We start from the raw sequence: 8419 nt of genomic DNA, 5'->3' as shown, positions 1-8419 counted from the left end.
TTAGAAGCTTCTGCCAAACATGATTCATGGAATGATTTTTTTGAGCTGAGTAATCTGTGGCTTTTCAGTTTCCTTACTTTCGTTCCTTAGCTAAATCTGTTTTGGTTTTAGCAAAGTGTTTAACACAGCAAAGATCTTCTAAAATGGAATAATACACGTAATGATATATTTTCCAAGTAGATGATTTTAACAAACTATAAAAAGTTTTTATGCCTGTCCTTCGTTGTGTCCTTTCTACCATCTCTGTCAGGCAAGTCCTCTCAACTCTGATGAAGAGTCTTGTACAGGGAAAGACGCAGCTACCTTTGAACAGTCCTTTGCGAAATCTAATGGTATAACAGCTTGTATTTAAGAACTTATTTTCCAGGGCTTTTTTAAAGAGCATTTTGACGTGTAACTGTCTTCTTTCTTCACAGATCGCAACGAAAGAAATAAACCAGAGCATCGTTCCTCAAGGTATGAATTTATAATATTTAATAATTTTGTATAAAGCTTCTCATTTAAAAAAAATATTGTTTGGAGACAAAGCAAGTGTCCTTTTTACTATATTTGAATCTTCTGTGGCATTCAGAGAAGCTTCACAAGAGAAAGATTGCTTGTTCTTTGAATAAAAATTCTTTATACAATTATTGACTATCTGGAAGACATGTTTTATTTTGAGAATTCTTATCAGAGACATACATCTTCATAAAAATTTATTTTATTCTCATTTCCTTCCTTTTTTGACTTATTTTCCTCTCCTCTCTTTAACTAGTATTGTTATAAATGTGTATTGTTGTTATCCTAATTATACAACTAACATAGGCTCATTGTAGAAATTTAGAAAATACTAAAAAAAAAGCAAAGCATGAAAAAAACTAAACAAAACTCAGCTTGCCTTCCATCAGCTGGAGATGGCTGGCTACTGCTAAAATTTTGGTATATTTCTTTCTAGACTTTTTGTGTTATATATATATATGTATTCAAAGGAATTCTTTTAACTTCTTGTTAGGTAATTTCAATGGCTGGGAAGGTTATGTCACTTAAGCCTCTCATCCACACTGAAAGTATATTTCACTAGACCTTCATCAACACTGAAGAGTATTTTTAAAAATCCTTATAAGTTGGACCAGCCAGCTGCAAAAAACAAAAGGGGGGCTGGCTGGTTAGTTCAACTGGTTAGAGCACAGCCTTATAACACCAAGGTCATGGGTTCGGATCCCCATACTGGCCAGCTGCAAAAAAAAAAAAAAAAAAAAAAAAGGCAGTGGAAAATTGTCTGACTTCCTCTTCTAAGCAAGACTGACAAGCTATGTTTGATATTTTTAATCCATTTCTATGGAAGATTACAATTTTTCTAATATAACTTTCTACTTATTTTATATTTCATCACTTTTTCTTTGTAGTTTGTGTTGTGAGAATTGATAAAATAATGCATTCCTTGGCTTGATTGGTCTGATAAACCAAATTGTGCTTTTTTAAGGGATCAAACCCTAGAATGCATTGACTTCAACAAATAAAAATATAAAATCTATGAAACTCCATTACTTAGAATAGCAATGCATTTTGCAGAAATCATCAATCAAAATAAGTTAGTGAGACCTAATCTGAGAGAAGAATATAGCTGGGTATATAGAATGTTGACTGATTTTTTTTTTTCAGGTATAGTTTATATACATTAAAATTTACTGTTTTTTTTCTGTATGGTCCTATGAGTTTTGACAAACATATATAATTATCTCTCTACCACCACAATCATATAACAGTTTATATGATTGATTTTTTTAATACTTAAAAAAAATATAGCAAAAAAAAAAAAAAAGGCAACCTAAGAGAGAGGACTTGGACAGCATACTTAACTATGGGTGACATAAAGTTGAAAGGGTGAAAATACTTAGGATGATAAAAACGGGATCCATAAGACCCTTGACATACTGAAGGTTGGATTGAATTGGGCAATGTAAATTTTAATAGGAACAAATGCAAACTCTTACACAGAAACACCAGTGGAACATAAAAAAGGGAGATGTGACTTAGTAATTAATATGTTTGAAAAAGTTTTGAGGGTTTAGCTGTTTGTAAATTTACTATCGGTCAAAATTTTATGTCATTGCCTCCACCTCTCCCCCACTAATCTCTGCATTAATTTGATTACATTGAAAGAAGTATTATATCCAGTATAATAAAAGGGGTAGCTCTAGATGACACTTTTGATATTCTATCCGAATCTGGGTCCACAAGGCCTTGAAAAATTGAAGTATGCAGTGGAGTGGCTATATTGATATCATATGGGAGACTTAAACAAACAAACAAACAAACAAACAAACAAACAAACACACACCAGAATCCCATGTCCAACCCCAGAGATTCTAGTCAGTAAGTCTGCAGTGAATCCTTGGAATCTGTATATTAATCAAGTCCCTCTGATTCTGATGCATAGCCAGGTTGGGGACCACTGTTCTAGAAAATGGCAGCTGAGGTGGGACAGGGATGATGAAAGAGAAGAGTGGGATAAAAGTCAAAGCTAAATCACAGGAAGACTGGTGTGAGGAATTTGGAGAATTTATCCTAGGTGTGGAAGTTTGGGGAGGGGTATGGGACAGAAGTGATAACTGGCTTCAAACACTCAGAGGCTGGTACACAGAAGAAAACTAGCAGAATTGTACCTCATAAATGCTATTCCCTACTAAGGGTAGGCCTGGCCCTTGGAAGAATAGCTGATTTCATGTCTGGGACAGGGGAAAGTACAAGCTGAGCCTAGACTCCTGGTTGTGATGAAAAGCTAGGGAGTGCTTAGCTAATGGGATCATGTAAGAAATGTACAGGCAGTAACTTTAAGAGACTTTCACTGGCCAAATTTGGGACGATTTGAGTATACAAATAAAAAGATGATGATAATGGATTATAATATATTGGATTTAAAACAATCCATGTAGAAGGAATGATAGAATTTAGAAAGTCATCATTTTGCAATTCTCAGTGTAATAGTTGATTCAGTCAAGGATCATTAGTATTCTGTAAAAAGTTGTTGGGGAACAGATACTCATACTGCCTTAAAGTATCACCCCACAGATTAATTTTTAATTGCAAAGGGGGAAATTTAACCTTTTCAATGGAGAGATCTAGTAGTCACCATCTTAATCAAGTAGTCAATGTGTATATCATCACTAGTGAGACAGCCTGACAGTACGTGCCTCCAGGTGATGCAATAAGTAGTACACAAGATAAAATGGATATAGTAGTCCTAGCACACACAAGAAAGGTAGCATCATGAAAAACTTATAAAAGGGCTGGGAGAATATTCTAGATTAAAAGAGACCAAAGAGACATTGAAAACCAAATGCAATATGTGATTAAAAAAAAAAAAAAGATCTGGGGACTGGGGAGGAAAGGGCCAGGCGGAGGGAAAACGGGGGAGGGGTTGGGCAACTGGTATAAAATTACAATTAGATAGGAATAAATTCTGCCTTTTTGTTACACAGTAGGGTGACTATGGTTAACAGGTAAGTTTTGTATATTATATAATAGCTAAAGGAGATGCTTTTGAATGTTTTGCTGCAAAAAAAAAAAATGATAAATGCATGAGGTGATTGATGTATTAACTACCCTGACCCAATTGCTATACAACATGTATATGTATCACAATATCAGATTGTACCCCATAAGTATGTACAATTACAATGTGTAAATTTAAAAAAAAAAAAAAAAAAAAGTGCGGCTGGCCAGTTTGTGCAGTGGTTATAGTGGGGTGTTGACAACATCAGGGTTAAGAGTTTGAATCCCCATACCAGCCAGCCACCAAAATAAGTAAATAAATAAAAATCTGGGATTAAAAAAACCCCAAATTAAAAGAAAAATGAGGGGCCAATTGGGAAAATTTAAACATGGATTTCATCTTAGGCAATATTTTATTAACAGTACTTTTTTTTTAGTTGTAGGAGTGTTATTATGCAGGAGAATATCATTCTTAGGAGATATGTGCCAAAGTATTAGGGGTAACGTAGTCTTATGTTTTCAGCCTACTCATATAATTCAGGGGGAAAAACCCAGAGTGAGCGATAGAGGCAGATGTGGGAAAATAGTATTAATTGGTGAATTGATGAAAGGTATACAGATATTAATTGTACTGTTTCTTCAACTTGTCTGTCGGCTTGCAGTTTTCCAAATAGAAAGTAGCAGTGAACACCAGGTGCTGTAGGCTTTAAGAAAAAATAAATAAATAAAGTAGCAGTGCAGGGAACTGTTCTGTGTGTTCCTGGGAGTCCAAACGAGTAGAATGCACACCTGTTGGTGGAAATTTGAGGGGATGGATTTCTCCACAATATGAGGAAGAACTTCCTGACAGATTGGTCAAAGATGGAATGGGCCACTCGTGAGGGAATACTGTCACGAAAAAGCTAAACAAGCTAGTGCTGGGAATAAAAACAGAGAAGATTCAGACATGGCCAAGTCATTATTCTCAGTGGCTCCAGCCCCTTGCTCACTTAATGGCCAATAAATATTTGTTGAGAATCCCTACACTGGCTCAGGATACGATAGAAAACAAGAAAAAGTCTTCAACTTCATGGAACATCCATTATTTTGGACTTATGCTCCCAGTCTCTGAGAGTCTATTACCCTAAAGTCAAGATCTGAGTCTTCCCAGTTCTATTTTGACAATGCTGTGGTACTCTTGAGGTATTCAGAAAGTGTTCTGATTATTCTTTAATCTTCAGTTTATACTGTCATTTAGTAGAGTCTGGTCCACAAAAAGCACTTAATAAATAGATGTTGAATAAATAAATGTCAACTGTATTTCAAGGAGAGGAAAGGAAATGTCAATGTTTTTTCCTTTGCAAATTGGGGAGAACCTGACTCTCAAAAGTCACCCACGACTGCTACTGAGTATTTCTTATACCAGAAAAGAATAATGCTCTATAAGAAAGGAGAAATGTTTTTTCAGGAAAGGCCATCGTTTTCTGTCCAGGGTATCTGCTGAGACTGGCGGTGACCTGTTTTCCTGCCATCCTCAGCTGAACAGGGCTACCCCGCCAGGCCAGCAGTGCATCAAGCAGATTAATACCTTCTACGTCAACAGAGCAGGAGGAAGAAAAATATAAACAAAAAGTCACTTAATTTTGCTATGTTTTCTGGTTCACCTCAGGCCACTCGCCAGTAACAATCATGGGCTCAAAGCCCAGCAAAGATAAGAGAAATGCACTTCTCTTGTCTGTGTATTTACAGGCGGAACACTCCTGTGGCTTTCACAGTGAGAGGTGAGTAAATCTGGGACGTCTGCCTGTTCTTTCCTTTTGGTGCTGAAATAAGAAGGAAAGCATACTCTTGTCAAGTTAAAGGAAAAGTTTCATCATGTATAGGGGACCACTAAGACCCTAAGCTAAAAAAACACCATTTAAGCATTACTAAGATGCTTGCTGGGTGTTTTTTGATTACTTTATTTTGATGTTGATTTTTTTGTTTGTTTGTTGCTGATTGATCAATTTGGAAGTGAGAAATATCTGAATTCTTCTTGTCTTAACTTTATCAGTTTAAACACAGTATTTCCTAAATTGATGTCCCATAGAACACTGTTCTGTAGGACATTAGTCAGTATGTCAAGAAATAAATGTTCATACATGAAAAAAGTTTGTGAAATGGTGAGTTAAACAGAATTAGACATATTTCTTTCCCGTGATACTATTCAGAGTCTTTGATACACTGATATGCATTATAAAACTCCAAGTAAGAGCTATAGTACACATCAATTAAAAAATTTATTTGAATTCACAACTACCTTTCCCAGAAGTAGAAAAAAGTGCCATGGAATAGCAGTTTGGGAAACAAATTAAAGGAAAGGAGGAAATAAAGGTAATGAAGAATGTTAATTCCTGTGGCAATCAGTGCTACAAGTTGAAAATTAGGAACTTTTTCTACCACCCCACCAGCTCTAAATAATAAATCTCAATGACTTATGGGGTCTGAATAACTAGCTACTTTGTCTCAAATGTTTTAGCTACTACAAGGAGATAATTTAATGCAGCAAAAAAAAAGGCAGCAAAACAAAGAACCTTAAACCTATTTCTCAAAATTTATCATTTGAATCTTGGTCTCCCTAAAGCCTTTTTAAAACCACCCGTCACAATCCCGTTTAATACCTATTTGTAAAATTCAATGAAATGTCATTAAAAATCACAAAAATTAAAAAAAGGAAACTCAACAATGTGATTCTAAAATTTATTAGGAAGAGCAAATATAACCAAGGCAGTTTTGAAGATCAAGAAGAGGAGATGGACTCTTGTAACTAATTAAGACAATGTTTTGTTAGCGAGCAGAGAAATAGGTCACTGGAAAAGAATAGAGGGCCCACAAAGAGACACAGGTAGATACAGACAGTACTGTCTCTTGTGGATTGAGAGAGGTGGCGTTATAGAGCAATGAGGGAAAGTGGAGATGTCACCAAATGGTGCTGGAACCAATTGATTATCCACACTTTAAAAAATCTACACAGAATGAGATTTATTTTATGATGTGAGATAAGAATCTAAAGACATGAAAGTAAAGAAGTAAAACAAACATTTTGAAGAAATAAGTGAGAATATTTTTATGACTTTGGGGTAAAGAAATGAGTTCCTAAAGCTCAGCAAATAAAAACCATGAAGAAAAAGACTGATAAATTTGACTATGTGAAAATTTAAAATTTATGTACACAATTACATCAAAAGCATGTGAAAAGGGAAGTCATGACTGTGCAATGCACATGGGTGATAAAGGTTAGTGTCCAGGATATGTAAAAAACTACACATCAGACAGAAAAAGACAAATAACTCAGTAAAATATAGGCCGAGAACTCACAAAAGATGAGTAAAAAAAAAAACCTAAGTAGTCAATTAATATCTGAAAAGATTCTTCACCTTGCTAGTAGTATTAAGATGTGTGCCAACATGATTATAGCTACCATCTCACTTCCATTGAGTTAGCACAGAAACCACAGAGATGGACAATCCTGAGTGTTTTAGACGATTTCTGTTGCTTATGCAGAATACCTGAAACTGGGTAATTTATAAAGAGAATAAAATTTAGTTCTTACAGTTTGGAGGCTGGGAAGTCCAAGGTCAGGGAACACATCTGGTGAGAGACTTCTGGGTGGGAACTCTCTACAGGGTGCTGTGGTGACCAGGATGTCAGATGGTGAGCATAGGCTGAGCAAGAGAGCTAACCACCTCCCTTACTCTCCTTTTAAAGCCATCAGAGCCACGCCCATTACTCCACGAAAGGATCAATCCATTCATGAGAGCTCAGTACTCACTATCTAGTCACCTCTGAGAGGGCCCACCTTTCAAATGCTATAATTGGATTTTCCACCTGTAGTAGTACATTTCTGTTGCTTATAACAAAATACCTGCAACTGGGTGATTTATAAAGAAAATGAAACTTATTGCTTACAGCTTTGGAGGCTGGGAAGTCCAAAGTCCAGAGAACACATCTGGTGAGAGTTTTCTTTGGTGGTGGATTTACAGCAATGCAGGAGTCTCACAAGGCAGAAAATGGTGGAGCAGAGAGAAAAATAGCTCCTCATGCACTCTCCTTTTAAAGCCCTCAGAACCACGCCCCTGACCACCATTATTAATCCATTCACTATGGCGTGGTCCTGCAATCTAATCACCTGTGCAAGCCCCACCTTTTTTTTTTTTTTTTTGTCTTTTTCGTGACCAGCACTCAGCCAGTGAGCGCACTGGCCATTCCTATATGGGATCCGAACCCGCGGCCAGGAGCGTTGCAGCGCTCCCAGCGCAGCACTCTACCAAGTGCGCCATGAGCTCGGCCCAAGCCCCACCTTTTGATTACCATAATAGGATTTCCCACCCTCAACAGTTAAAGTGGGTATTTTTAGCTTTGGTGAGATTGGGGGGGGGGCATCCAATCTACAGCACCACCGTCTTAACACTGTTAAATGGAGGTCAGGTTTCCAATACATGAACTTTTGGGGGATGCAATTGACCCATAGCACCAAGTATGTTTGAGAATATGTGATTTGGTACAATAGCGGGGAAGATTTTATTCAGGACCATCATGATAAGGATAGAGACGACTGCAATGGGATTTTGCAGTGAGGGAGAGAGATTGGGCTCTGCTCTGAACACAGCATCAGAAAGTGGGAATTTACTCAAGTTAAGGATGAAAAATTACTAAGTGGAAACATCAGGGACTCAACAGGACTCACCGGGTTCTTGCTGAAGATGGGCCAGGGTGATCAGACATCACCTGGGGGACGGTGGAGGATGAAGACCCTGATCAGATATTGAGGCTAGGGCAGGTTCTTACTAAACTGACTTAACAGAGATCTTTACTAAAACTGGATTTTACAAGGAGGTATACAGTTGGGCCTAGGAGAAGTTTCAGGAGCCTTAAGTTTAGTCAAGCAAAGAATCTGTCAGTTCAGAGTGGCACTGTTTTGATTAAG

At 37.0% G+C, this 8419-nt stretch overlaps 1 protein-coding gene across 2 annotated transcripts in view; it reads left to right on the top strand.

The window, feature by feature from the left end:
- The first annotated feature begins 413 nt into the window (after positions 1 to 413).
- SH3D19 (SH3 domain containing 19) overlaps positions 414 to 8419 on the top strand; it is an 84918-nt gene continuing 76912 nt past the window's right edge. For both annotated transcript variants that reach the window (XM_063107615.1, XM_063107614.1), the window contains exon 1: positions 414 to 456. The gene's annotated coding sequence lies outside the window, so the exon portion shown is untranslated. The remainder of the gene's footprint in view (positions 457 to 8419) is intronic.

Source organism: Cynocephalus volans, chromosome 9 (assembly GCF_027409185.1).
Source record: "Cynocephalus volans isolate mCynVol1 chromosome 9, mCynVol1.pri, whole genome shotgun sequence".
NCBI classification, from domain to species: domain Eukaryota; kingdom Metazoa; phylum Chordata; class Mammalia; order Dermoptera; family Cynocephalidae; genus Cynocephalus; species Cynocephalus volans.
Note: the sequence above shows the minus strand (reverse complement) of the source record. Positions and strands in the feature narration are given on the sequence as shown.